This window comes from Catharus ustulatus, chromosome 6 (genome assembly GCF_009819885.2).
Source record: "Catharus ustulatus isolate bCatUst1 chromosome 6, bCatUst1.pri.v2, whole genome shotgun sequence".
NCBI lineage: Eukaryota > Metazoa > Chordata > Aves > Passeriformes > Turdidae > Catharus > Catharus ustulatus.
The window spans coordinates 27,097,059-27,110,903 of record NC_046226.1 but is presented as its reverse complement, the minus strand read 5'-3'; the positions used below and the strand labels follow the sequence as shown (position 1 = coordinate 27,110,903).

Genomic DNA, 13,845 nt, shown 5'->3' with positions numbered 1-13,845 from the left:
TCCTTGAATTGCTTTGAGCATATGGCATATTTCAAAGAGCAGATTGTGAATCATAAAAAATAAAATTAATAACTAACCACAGAATCAGCAACACTATAATGACAAGAAACAACTACCCTCTAGCTTTTTTTTTAATTTCTTAACAAATAAATGGTACATTCAAGGTCAAATAGAAGTTGTTCTCTTTCTTCTATGTTGAATGATTTGATAATTTCTTAAAGTTAATACTTTTTTTATTGCTTTGGCATCCTGTTTTCTTGATGATCTTCTTGAATTTTATTCTTTCTTATTTGAGTTATTTTACTTAAAATACCAAGTAAGAAGTAGTTATCATGTGCGTTCAAATATGTTTATAAATGCAAATATTGGTCAGATCCAAACTATTTTAGGCTGTGAGTTTCATTTACTGGCCTCTGTTTCTTGCTTTGGCAATTATTTTTTACTTTTACTATTGTCTTTTTTCCTAACTTTGTAAGTACTTCACCAGACTTAACCACACATTAAGAGACCTGCCCTTGGCAAGGCTCAGAAATAAACAATGTCAGAAATGAGTTAAGAGTTTCTTGTGAGTCTAAAATAAGGTGTTTTGGTAGTTAGTGCCTGTCCATATAAGGCCAGCTTGTACCATGACTAATTAACTGGTAATTTTAGTCCTATAGTAAAAAAAAAAATCAATAAACATAAATTTTAAGGTATCCATCACTCTGTCAATATGAAAAGGCACAAAGATTAAGCAGCCAGTTCAAGTATTTTAGATCCTGTTTAGTATACTTCCCTGATTTCCTGATGTAACCCCTAATAATAATTATAGATGGTGAGGCTGGTATAATAATGCATGATGAGAAGAGTAAAAAAGGGCAACAATTTAATAATATGTGCAGTATAATATGGTGGAAAAATGGGTAATATTATACATGCAAAAGGGGAATAGTTTCTTAATAATGTGAAATTCTGAACCATGAAAGGCATGACACTTCTGAAAGCAGAAAGTTTGTATGACAAAGTAGCTGAATCTGCAGCCTGCGCAGCAGAGACAAACCAGTCCTGATTTCAAAGAACAGGCAGCTTATTTGTTCTGTAATTCCTGCCAGGAGGTCACAGGCTACTGTACCAGATTTGAGCCTCTGTCTCAAAACTGCCTATCTGGTACTTGGTCACCACAAAATCACTTGAAGAAGAGTAGAAATAGACTCCTTGCCCTCCTGCAGTGAATATTCACTGCATTTATCTTTGTAGTAAGAGCAAGCAAATTTTTAAAGACTGAACAAACGCCTTAACTAGAGATGTGGGGTTTGCATAACAGATCACTAAGGAGCATCCACAAAGCAGGAGGAATACTTGCAGGTAATGCGAAAATCTTAAGTGCATTCCATTTAGATCTTTCAAAAAAAAAAAAAGCAAAAAGCAACAGCAAAAAAACCCCCTGAACACTGCAGTGAACAACCTCTTAAAGTGTTGAAAGCCCGATAATTTCAGACATTTAAACGTAGACAAAGGATAACACTAGCTGATGTAATTGAGGGAATGATTCTGCACTGGCGAAGGAAAGAACAGAAAAATCACTAGGTCTTTACCATTCCTAATTTTAGAGATTTACGTGATAACGAATCATGTCCTCAAAAAGAACATTAATAGTTTTACAAAACTAGCCTAGTAAACCTCTCTTCTAAGCAATGGTGACACCCATTTTATTCGGTCTTTTTTAGTCGAGAATGGTCGAGCGCGCGTGAGCACTGGCTGCGCTTCCCAGAGAGCATGGCCACTCTGCTCTGCAGGGACAGAAACCAGGCAGCTGTTATTATCAGAGTTCCTCAATGGTGTCGGGTGTTATGAAAACACAGGTCTTGCTCTAGTTTCTCTTTATCAATTGCAGCTTCAAAAGCGAACCTGCTAATTGCACTCTCTGTATTTCCGTGGATTCTCCTAAAACCACAGATCTCTTTTCTCAGTTGCTGAGCTGACAAGTAATTGCAGCTCAGAGCCAGCTCAGCAAGCCGCCCCTGCCAGGGAACCTGCTGTGGTATCACTATTACCAACAGTAATCATTGCCCCTAAGGAGTCTATGAATGGGAAGGAGCAATGATGAAACAGGTAATTCAGAAGGGGAAAGCATATATTAAAACACCATACCACAATATATGAATGCTAAAATTGTATATAGGAAAGTGAAATATATTTTCATGGTTAGAATATTTTCACATTACTCTGTTTTCAGAGGAGGTATACACTTAAATCAACTCTCAGATTAATTTTTTTTTTCTAATATTCCAGGAACTTCATAGTTTTTTACTAGGATCCCTATTATCTCTCTTTAACTAGGTTATATTTTGGCCTCAAAACAGGAGCAGCACAGCCATATTTTTTGTAACACTGAATATAAATATGCTTTCTCTAGACTTCCTGGATTGATAATTTCTGCTTTGTAGCCCTAGACTAGCTAATGATTTTGAAAATCAGCTAGTGTTTGATAAAATGGCAGTAACAGAATGAATTGATGGCAGCTTATTTGCCCTCTAATGCTTTATCTAAAAATTAACTAAAAAACTAAAATGAACATTTCCATGTTCTGGATTTTTACTTCTTTGTACTTCTATAACAACTCAGTTTAATGCCAAATGTATCATGTTTATTTCAGTTTAATCTACTGTATGTGAGCCTGATCTCATAAGCTCTGAGTACACAGAACTTGCGTTGACTTCAGCTGTATTCATATGCCATTACTGGAGGATCAAACTCAAAGAATTTAAACTCTGCTAATTAGCCCTTTAGTAGGAACTTGAGTAATTCTGTACCTTGAATGCTCAAAAATGAAGCAAATCAGTATTTATGGGAACTGTCGAGATTAGAAGTGAGTATACTAGCAGAAAAGTTAATGATAATTCTTTCAATTTTCCTCTGAAGATTAATTGCAAAACTTAATTGTGTTAGATTAAAACCCTATTTAAATAAGTACAGTATGATTGTTAAAATTGTTAGTATGTTCAGAAGAAAGTTAACCAAGCATTTGAAAATATCAAATAAAAGAAATATTTTTTTTCTGATTACAAGCAATGTATGGTAGTTTTAATACAAGCTGCCATAAGTCTTTTACTAGTAATTCTTCAGCAACGATTATGATAGATGGAAAAAGATCCATATGTAGTAGTGCAAAAATTTTGAAAGCATTTAGTGGGTACAGCTTTTGAACAGGTTAACTGCTGAACTCTTTCATCAAGGGGAGGTGGTGCACTATATTAAATAACACAAAAATGTACATCAAAAACTAAGGATATATTTCAAAAAAAGTTGAGTGGGGAAAAAAATCTCCTAGCAGTTTTTGTTTCTCGGCTGGAAGCTCTATCCGTGCTTGGAAGGTGCAGTTAATTTCCTCCTCTGGGTGTGCTGCTGCTCCATTGTGCCTTTCTGCTGGCTCAGTGTGCTGTGGCCCGGAGTGGATCAAACAAACCGTGGTGAAAGTTTCCCTCATTTGCATCACTTCTAGACAGCCCTGTCGTACTCTTTGCTGACAGGAAATCACTGTCTTTGTCACCTTTTTTCAGTGATCTCCTTTTGGCAGAGATTGGCCATGTGACCAGGATTAATCACAACAACAGTTCTGGCTCAGAACTCAATGACATGTTTTCCTCAGCACTTCAATAATGGTGTAGAGGAGTCAGTAGGAAATGACTACATTAATTTCAGAGTGAAAAGATAATTAACACTTAAGGACTAGTGCTATAACCTATGGAGCTATTATTCAAATTAAAACTAATTTATTGCAAACTTGCGAAAAAAAAAAAACAAAACCAAAAAAAACCGCAACACAAAAAACTGTTTTTTAATGCGACTGTTAAAATAATCTTGCAAGAGTCCCTGAGTTTAAAAAGAAGCACAAACTATATTTAACGTGGTAATATAAATACATAAAGACTTCAACATTTGAAACTGGAGGCTAAAGTATGTAAAGTGCTTACTTAGATGATATGAATAGGATACTGGCAAACAAAAGCAGCAGTGTGCTCCTAGAATGCTGTGCTTCAAGGAGTTTCCTTGGCAACAGAAATGCCGTTCCAAAAGTAGACAGAACTTTCCTCAGAAAACATACTATTAATAACAACCTTCCGGAACAACTTGGAACAATTTGACTACTTGGCAATAAAATGCCAAGTGTTCTGCAAATTAATCTAACACATAACAGTTATATGTTTCTCTTGCCCATAATTCTCCTGAACTGGGGGCCTGAGTTCTCTGCTATTAGAGGATACAAATGTGCAAAGCGGTTCCAAATGCTGCGCAAACAGAGAGACAGCTCAAAAAACAGCAGCCTATAAGGATCAATTAATGTTCTTCGTATCATTTTAACTTGTAAACCAGATTAGTTTAATTGGATTACTTTGTTCCATTTAAAGCAAGTTCCGCGTACCTACTGAAGCTGCATTGTTGTTCAGTCTTTATTTCAAGTAGATTTTCCATATAAAGGAAACTTATGAAAAGATTAACAGCCTGCAGAGTGATATATTTGGACAATATGCTTGGGGGATTGGTTATAAACCAGAAAATGTGAAGATTTTTGCTCCTAAACTGCATATTCTGCACAGTCCAGGATGATTTCTGTCTGTCTGGTAACCTATCAGTGCCTGCATGGAGTTGCTAAAACAGTCAGTTTTAATCAAAAGAAAATTATTGTTGTCAGTTTAGAGGAAGTTCTCAGCACACTTCAGGATTGAGCCCCTTGTAGGGAGTAACTACAAATCTGCTATCCATGCAGTATTTTTAGGCATGTCATCATTTCTGCATGAGCCAGAAGAATAAACTAATTTCAGTTTTGCCTTACCAATAGGAATCATTAGAATTCCACTAAAGGCCATAAGTTTACTAGACAGGAAAGGTAGGATGTGCTAGTACCTCGATTTTTCCTGAATTCTGAGCTCTAAAGGTTAAAAGTAATCAATATCTCATTGTGCAGCCTGATAATAAGTAATAACCATGATGTTAAAATCTAAATGACTTCAGATAGCACTTAGGTGTGTTGACCCATTTGGAAGCACTTTTTAATTGCAATCAGAATAGTTATTATAGTTTGCTAATCAACTTTTAGGCTACCTTGCAAAAATCACCACCTTTATGAAATATTACTTTAATCCTATTAGCAAATTATATCCCAAAGTGAAAACTTTTATTTTATCTGAAAAAGTATACGTTAGGGAAAAAAAAGTGAGAGAGATTATTCTGCTAAAGAATGTTCATAGAGATACTCATTAGCAATAGCATGTTTATTATTTAGATAATAGTATGTCGGTACTTATGTCTACATACGTGGATTGATACATGCCTCAGTGGAAGTTAATCTTTGCTTTTTGCACTGTAGTATGTAGTATATTTTATAGTACACTCTCATGTGTTGTAAAATGACTTTGCACAAAACTGGCTTCAGTTACTGTTCTTCACAAAATTCATTCATTTTCATGTGCTAGGCTGGATTCTTTTTTCCCCCCAACAGATTAAGAACCTCTATGACTTTCTCCACTAGGTAGGAAAATCATGTTTTGTGTGCGATGTCTCAAAAATGCATGATATACCAAATAGCAGTAAAAGTCTGGTTGCTATTATAATGTGAACTAAAAGAGTTCCGGATCTGACACAGCAAGTTTCCCACTCTCTTATTACAAGAGGTGATGGAATTGGTTACATTTTTCTGCACAAGTATTTTCACTTTAGTTGCACTGAGGAACAGAGTAGAAATTCCTTTGTGACCCATCCTATAACAACTAGTTCATTCTTCAGTGGTTCATGTAATAGGATTAAATTCTTTGCTAATTCTTGCAAATTTTGTGTTTTACAAAACAGAAAATATTAATATTGTTGAAAAAATTCTTATTTAAAGTAGAGAAATGTTAAATTTTGATTTGTTACATAATTACAATAGGCAAATACCAATTGCCATATCTACAGAATTAAAACATCTGGAAACTGTATACAAAAAGAACATGAAAAAGATTTATACATTTTCTTGGTTGCTTCCATAGTATATTTCAAATGTAAACATGCATTTTTAAAGACAGTGCTGTAATTTCTACACAGCAGACTCCCTGTATTTCTGCAAGAAGTGGCTTCATGCATTTCCTAAGAATAAGTGGGTTTCTCCCACTTCTTCCATGCATGATGTTGACGATGAACTTCACATTGTAGCAATGCAGTATTTACTGAGCTTGTAGCAAAAACTAGCACAGCTTTTTGGAGATTAAAGCAGTGTGTCTAGAATGAAAGAGGCATTCAACTTCAAACAAAAGTAAATGTGTACCACATAGCTGTCATCACCATTCCTTACTACAGCTGCAAAACGTGGACAATGTACAGTCATCACGTCAGGCATCTTAGTCAACTCCACATGCACATGTTTGTGCCCTTGCTGCTATAAAATAGCAAGATAAGGTCCTAAGCAGTGAGACCTTAAAGCGGCCTTCTACTGGTCTCTCCAGTTAATACATTGAAATAAGATAAAAATGAGGAATGTTAACAATACAACGACAATATGATTTTTGAAGCTCTGTGGGGAGATGGTAGTTTGTTTGGGGTTTTTTTTTGCAGTTCGGTGTATCCATCTATTTTAAAACAATGAAGATAAAAAAAATCACTAGCAAAAATTATAGGTGGCAATAGTATTATTACTCTATTCCTAGTTGCCAATATTTAATGCACTTCCCTGTTTTTCCACCTCATAGTCCAGGAGAAAATATATTTTTTTAAACTCATAGGAACTACATGGTTTATCCATGGTGTTTTGCTTCATAAGCATAGTACAGGAACTGGTATTTTCTTTCCAAATTACTCCTCATCAGTATACCTCAAAAATAATCAATACTGTAATATTTCTTTCATAGAAATAAACAAAAAGCAAATGACCACAGTATAGCTTTTTGGCAGGTTTTCTACATGAAACCCAAATTCACTAAATCTCCATAAACTTTCAGTGGCAATATATTCAATGAATTTATGTCTAAATGATAAAAAATAAGTTGCGATGAAGTGTTTATAATCTCCTGAATTTTTATTTGTATATGTATTGTATTTTTATTTTTATAAATATATATTATACCCTGTATTTATATATTGAAAATATGTAAAATATCAATATAAATGATTTATGTGTATATATTTGTAACCTTTTTACATACTTAAGGTAGGGTGATATTTTTACTTTGTGTGTATACACTTCTACAATATTGTACAAAAAAATAGCTGCAGCACTTTGTGTGAATTTCTCCTTCTAGCAAAGTAAAATAAGAAATCACTGTCATTTGATTCATAATTTTTGCAGTTGTGACTGCATCAGGTCCAGTGGAGTCAGGGCAGGCTGCAGCCAACTCCTGCGGCCAGTGTGAAATACCTGTGGTTCATAACTTCTTGTGGGTGCTGTTGTATTGCAGAAAACACGGTTGCTGTAGAATTCCAGTGATCACAAAACGTTAAAGTTGGCTTTATGAAGAGATGCTTTTGGGGAGAAAGATCTGTAGTACCCTGTTGTTCTGGAACAACAGGTGCTATTACAGATGTGAAGGACATATGCCAGCTGTGTCAAGCTACAGGAAAACCTATGGAGAGGTTGTCATTTCCCCAGTACTACACTGGGATAAGGAGTCATAGTTTAACTACCATGTGAGCAAAGTACACCCGCCCCTATCATGAGGAGGTTTCTCTAAGGGGTAATTCAGAGCAGAAACTGGTTAAGTACTCTGAAATATTTTCAGGAGAACCCTTTTCTCTCCTACCTCTTTCTCTACTAATTGGATAAAGAGGTTCTGAAGATCAGACTCTCCCAGTTTACCACTCACTCATTCTGATATCACAAAAAGAGGATATTTTTTGTACCACTCTGAAATGTTTATGCAATACTCCAGTTTGAAACTCATTTATGATACATCCAAATTTTGACAGACATTGCAGTGGAGTTTGATTATCTCTGCTTTACCCATTGATTTTTCACAAAAATAGGCTACTACAGATACAGAATTTTTCAGGTAGTAACTTTCTAAAGTTGAACATGTATTGAGACTTACATGCTTATTTTCTGATGCCCTTCATCCAGACACATTCTACTGTGTCTACTATTTAGGTGGAACAACAAGAATTTCTAAGATGTCTTAGCTTGTTACCATGTGTTGAAAGATCAAATAAACACCATCAGAGGTGAGAAGTGGATAGTTATATCATCCCATATTGTTGCCTAAAAAAATTCATTGCTATTATTCTGGTTTTTCAGAAAGAGTATATAATTTTTAGCCTCTAAGAAGAACAGGTCAGAGGGATAAAAATAATGAAAAGTAAGCTAAAAGCTAGAAAAAGTTTTCATAACCAAAACCAGAAACAAAAAAAGAGGATATGGTAAGGTGCCAGGAACTAGAGCAACCATGTGTGACTGTAGACATGAAACATTTCTTAATTGTATCTCTTTGCCAGGATCACTTGTGAAATACACAGTTCCCATTCAGAGGGAAGACATTAGGGTAAAACCAATCTAATATGTGTCTCCAAACAGTGGGAGAACTATCCGGAGAAGTGCCAGAACAGAAACAGCAGAACACACACATTGATGTAAGTTGAAAGAACCCATGAAGCAGGGCAGCTGCAGACTGGCTGAAAATGTTGGCATTTCAGTGCAACATATGTAGTGTAACAGGCAACAGAAAAAGTAGAAATAAAAATGTTCTTGACAAAAAGAGGCAGGCAGCCAGATTGAATATCACAGTTACCTTTGAAATTAAAATACAGTGTCTGAAACCATTGAGAATTTAAGGTTTTAATGAAGAAGTAGATATCTGTAATGTGGCTTAAACAAATCTAAAGATTCGCAGTGTTCTAGCAATGCAGAAGGCTGCCAGGCATTCAATAGCTATATTTGCAACTATGCTATTAGATCAATGAGTAATTTAATACCAGCTGGATTATGGAGTCAGCTGCAGTGCAACACTGATAAGGAGCAAAATTAGACTGGAAAGATGCAACCAAGCACTGCAGATGGGCAATGAAATCGTGATGAAACCAGTGAATAAGTGCAGTCAATCAACAAACAATTCCTGAAATAAGAGATTCCATCTCTTAAAGTTTGCTGTAGTTGTTTTAGAAGGATTCTACTCACCCAAGCTCTGGTTTCAATTGAAAGACAATAATCAAAGCAGTACCTGAAAGAAAGGAAAGTCACTGTGATTGCTCCCTGGCATTCTAGCTGAATATAACATATCTGAGGAAGATGAGCACTTACATGTAAAATTGAAAATCTCCCAAATCACTCTAGAGAGAAGCAAAAGGGAATTCTGTTAGTCTAGTAAAACTGCTGGAAAATGCAATGTGGGACAGCAAAGACCCTGATCCCACAGAAAGTAATGGATGAAAATTTTACTAATGGTCAGAAGATCCTGGTGTAAACTGATTCCAAAATACTTACACGAAATGCCAAAAACCTGGGATGTTTTTATAATTTTTTTGCAGGCAACAATGCTCACCATAGCATCAAAAACATGTTTTGGAACAGTAGTCTGAAAGAACAGCAGAGCCATTGTTCTGTTGTTTATTTTGTCAGGTGTCTGTAGGCTTTTATGCTTATCATTCTTCTTCTAGGTGTATTCCAGTGTAGCAGGGGTATAGGAGCTTCTAGGGGTATTCTGGTGTAACATGGACTTGACACCTTTCCTGTAGTGAGTAGCTGATGTCAGTATAAGCATAGGAAACAGAAACATCAAAGAGGAGGAAATCCATGATCAACCCTTAAATGTAAACCTGGACAGGAACATTAATGTAAATGAAGAAAACATGAAAGGATGTGTCATTTGTGGGGGGAACATGTTCATTTTTGAAGAACTTTGCTGATGGCCATGAGAAACTAGGAATACACCAGGAAAACAGGCAGAATGGCTGACGGACAGTTTGTCTTTCACAGACATGAACTGACTAAATGTTACAAATTTTTTGCACACTTGGCAAAAGGCTATGGATTTTTTCCGTGGTCAATACAAAGAGATGAATAAAAAAGGTTAATGACCAAGAGAAAATAAATAAGCGGAAACGGGGAGAGGAGAAGAGGGGCAGGCAATGCAGCAAGATACCAGTCATTTAATAGTACAATTATTTGAATGAACTGAGCATTAGAATCTGCTGATGATACAGAGCTCCTGTAGCAGTTCCTCTAAATTTTTACTGGCAGCTTAGTAGTAGGGAATGAGTGTGGGATAAATTGGAATTAAAGTGGGTTCCTTCCAACTGAGACCCTCAGAGAGCTCTGGTTTCTAAAATCAGTGAAACTAGAAATTTCTGTCTTGCCTGGAAGCAACTGCACAACTTCTCCTTTCTCATGCATTTTGCACTTGTCCTCCAGGAGAAGTAATTCCCCATGAGTTACCTGGTGGGCAATAGCTTACTCACCTTTAAGACACCACCAGCTGCCTTCTGCTTTCAGCTGCAGGCAGACTCACATCCCACCTGTTTTGGTTTTTTTCCTCAATCCAAGTGTTGAATTTATCTCTACAAATCAATGATCAATAGTGAGTCCTCCATAGAATCACATTAACGTACCCAGGAATTTAGCATAGATATAAAGAGAGGATAATATAGCTATTTAAAGAAACATGTTTTCATTTAGTTCAGTTGTGCATATATATCTGTATGTATTTTGTCTAACAGCACAAATGCTAAATGCTAAATAAGTGAGCTTTGCTATTCCTGGCACATTTCAAAGTTATTCAGAGTATTAAATATTGAGCAATAAAATGTGCATTTCATGGAAACATTTCTGTTTGGTTCATTTAATTAAATTCAAGCCAGATTAAAAGAGATGTTGGATATTGCTGTCCAATTGCAACAAGCGATAGAAAGCATTGCCTGTTTTAGGGGGTATAAGGGAGTTTTTTTGCATCTCTTCTAAAAGCCATGCATCCTACAAGCTGTATCTTCACTGAAGAACAGGTTATTCTTTTTGTGAGCTAATCATTTTCATAGACACCATTTTTTACTGCCATGGTAGGAAATCGTGACTTTGGTGCTGAGGTATGCTCTAATGGTAGCTAAAATATTCTGATTTGCCCCTGTGTGTTTAAATAGTGAGGAAAAATATTTCCTCTCTTTTACCCAAATGCGTTCATGCCAGAAAAGTAATATCCTATCATTTTCTGCTGTTTTCTCCCCTTCAAGACAGTCACTAGAAACAGACTAATTTGCACAGCATTCAAAATTTGTTATGTTTATTGGTGCATACATATATTATGAACAACTCTCTGATGTTCAAAGATGGAGACCCAGAATGATGGGATATCTGACGATTAAGGCTTTTGGTTTCATTAAAATCGACATAGACAGTTTGGATCATACATACGATATTTTTGTGAATTTGATGTAGAGGTCTTGTGAGAAAAGGCTTTTCTATTGATATTTATGGTTTTATAAGGCTAAAAATTCCAGTCACATGCATTCTGCATTGCATTCTTGTGCTTTCTAAATTGTTCCCTTTAGGAGCATATGGTCCGTTTTCCAGGTTCTTCAGTAGCTGCTACATCTTTGAATTCTTTTTGTAGCTATGTCTTTTAACTTGCCGACTTGACTTGCCATGGCCAGAATTTGCTATCCTAGTGCTGCAGGTTTTAACACCAGTAGCTTATCATTGAGTAAATCTCAAAACCAGGCACTTTCCCATGTTTTGATCTCTAGTTATCCGGTCATCCAACAGCTGAGGATCTTTCCGAAATTCTGACAAGAACTCATCTGTTCAGGCATTTCTGTAACTTGTCACTACTTATATTTCACATGCCCTTCTTTTGTGAGTCTGAATGTACAGTGTGTTCAGTAGCTTGCCATTGTCCTTGGTTTGTATGGCTATATTTGGATCCAGACCTGTATGCACAGTAGTCTTAGTTCCTATATCCTTTTAAGGAGTGATACCAGCCAACATATTTTTGTTTAGCCTGTGTTCAAGATTCTCAGGGCAGCTACTCACAGTTTTGGATTTTCATACTCAGAGTCTCTTTCAGTCATTCCTGAGGAACTGACTGGAATTGTGTGACAGATTACCTGCCATGGAACCTTACTTTATAAAGCAGTGTGTAAAAGTCCAAGAACATAGCTACTGTGTGTTTTTGACAAGAGAATATTACTTATCAATTGTTATCCAGACTCAAGTGGTGACCACTTTTGGGAAACCTAAAATAAGATGAAGGATCACTCCCTTTTATATATGCATTTAGATTAGTTCCAATAGCCTTTACTTCATGGGGTTTATGCACATCTTTTATGTTTATCTCTTCTTTGTATGATCCTCTAATAATTATATTAAAATTGCTAATTGGCTGATTTGGCCAGCAGGTGGCCTACTACACTGTGTTGTCAGCACGTGCAGTCAGGTCCTGAGAAGGGTCTGCAGTAATATTTGTTAGAATTTCTGATGTTCAGTGGTGTTATTCCATGACAGCAAGTGTGGCCTTTGTGATCTTTTTTGTGGTAACAATCAAGTATAAATGTATTCATACTAGTGGGACGTTTTCAGGCCTATGAAATGTTGGAAAATTAAAAATGAATATGATGTCCCTAAAGACTATTGCATGGCTTAAATATTTGAACCTTTTTCTTAAGACCATAAGAGTTTTACAAAAGGACAGTTGAATCCCACATCTTCCATTTCTTTCACACTTTATTATTAAAGAAGCAAAGAATACAACCAATGCAATAGCAATTCTTCAAACATCAGTAGAAATGCCAATCACCAATGAGCTGTAAAAATTAACTTTAATAGGGTTAATGCAATGCTGGTGTAGTAATTTAATGTACAAAAGCTCTATGGCCTGTTCTAAAATATGTATTTATTACTTTCATTTCTTTAGACTTTATTTCTACAGCAGCATATTATACCTCTGGCAAAATAGCAAACAAAATGGCCTAAAATAGTTGACTTAGACATAGATTTGAAAAAAGGTAATCTAAGAGTGTTAAGAATGTGGAGTATTCAACAAAGTATACTTTTTTTGTTTATAATTTGTACCAATTATAAAATGATTGTTAAGATAGGAAATACAGCCACTTAAACCTAGAAACGAGACCACTTTATTCATGTCACTGAAGTGCAGATATCACTGATATCACCATAAAAATCAGTCACATATTTTGCTGATATTCTGAATAGAACATATTCCAAAATTTTTGAAAAACACAGAATAGGCAATAGAATCTTGTTCTTCATCCATCATCCTTTCTGATTTGTTTTCTTATATTTTTCCATCTTTGTTGGGGACTACTAAGTTTCCTACACGTATTCCCATAACAAACATCTATTAAACAGACAGCAGTTAAAGTTGAAGACATCAATACACATTACTGTAACCATATATCTTTTTTTTAATAGCCACAGATCTTTTCAATTTTTATTTGAACAGTCAGGCAGCTATCGTGGCATGCATGGTTACCAGAACAGGCTTTCCAGAAATCTCTTGGACCAGAATCTCTTGAGAAAGTGCCAGAAAGACGAAAGTTCATGTCTTCCCTAGTGTTCACTGTATAGCTGAAGTACGTTCAAAATATTCTAAATTTGCTTTTTATTACATTATTTCATTACTGGTTTTTTGTCCTGATATTTCCTGCTGCTGCAGTCATTTGAAGCATTTTTTCCCCTTGCAGATATATGCATATCTTTTCTCATTTTCAAGACATGTTCTGTTTCTTCTTGAGTAGAATTCAGGCATTAAAATAGCAATAACTTACGAGTCTCTATATGCACTGACATTGCAAGTGTTACATAGATTTGAATATTGATGGCTATAGTCACCAGTTTATCAGTCTGTTTAGAGCAAAGAGATTAGCATGTCAGTGAGACAACAGAAGTCATCATGAACT

The 13,845-nt window shown here is 35.6% G+C and overlaps 1 protein-coding gene across 4 annotated transcripts in view; it reads left to right on the top strand.

The window, feature by feature from the left end:
* Positions 1 to 13,845, top strand: part of AKAP6 (A-kinase anchoring protein 6) — a 265,979-nt gene that overhangs the window by 189,026 nt on the left and 63,108 nt on the right. The window lies entirely within an intron of this gene.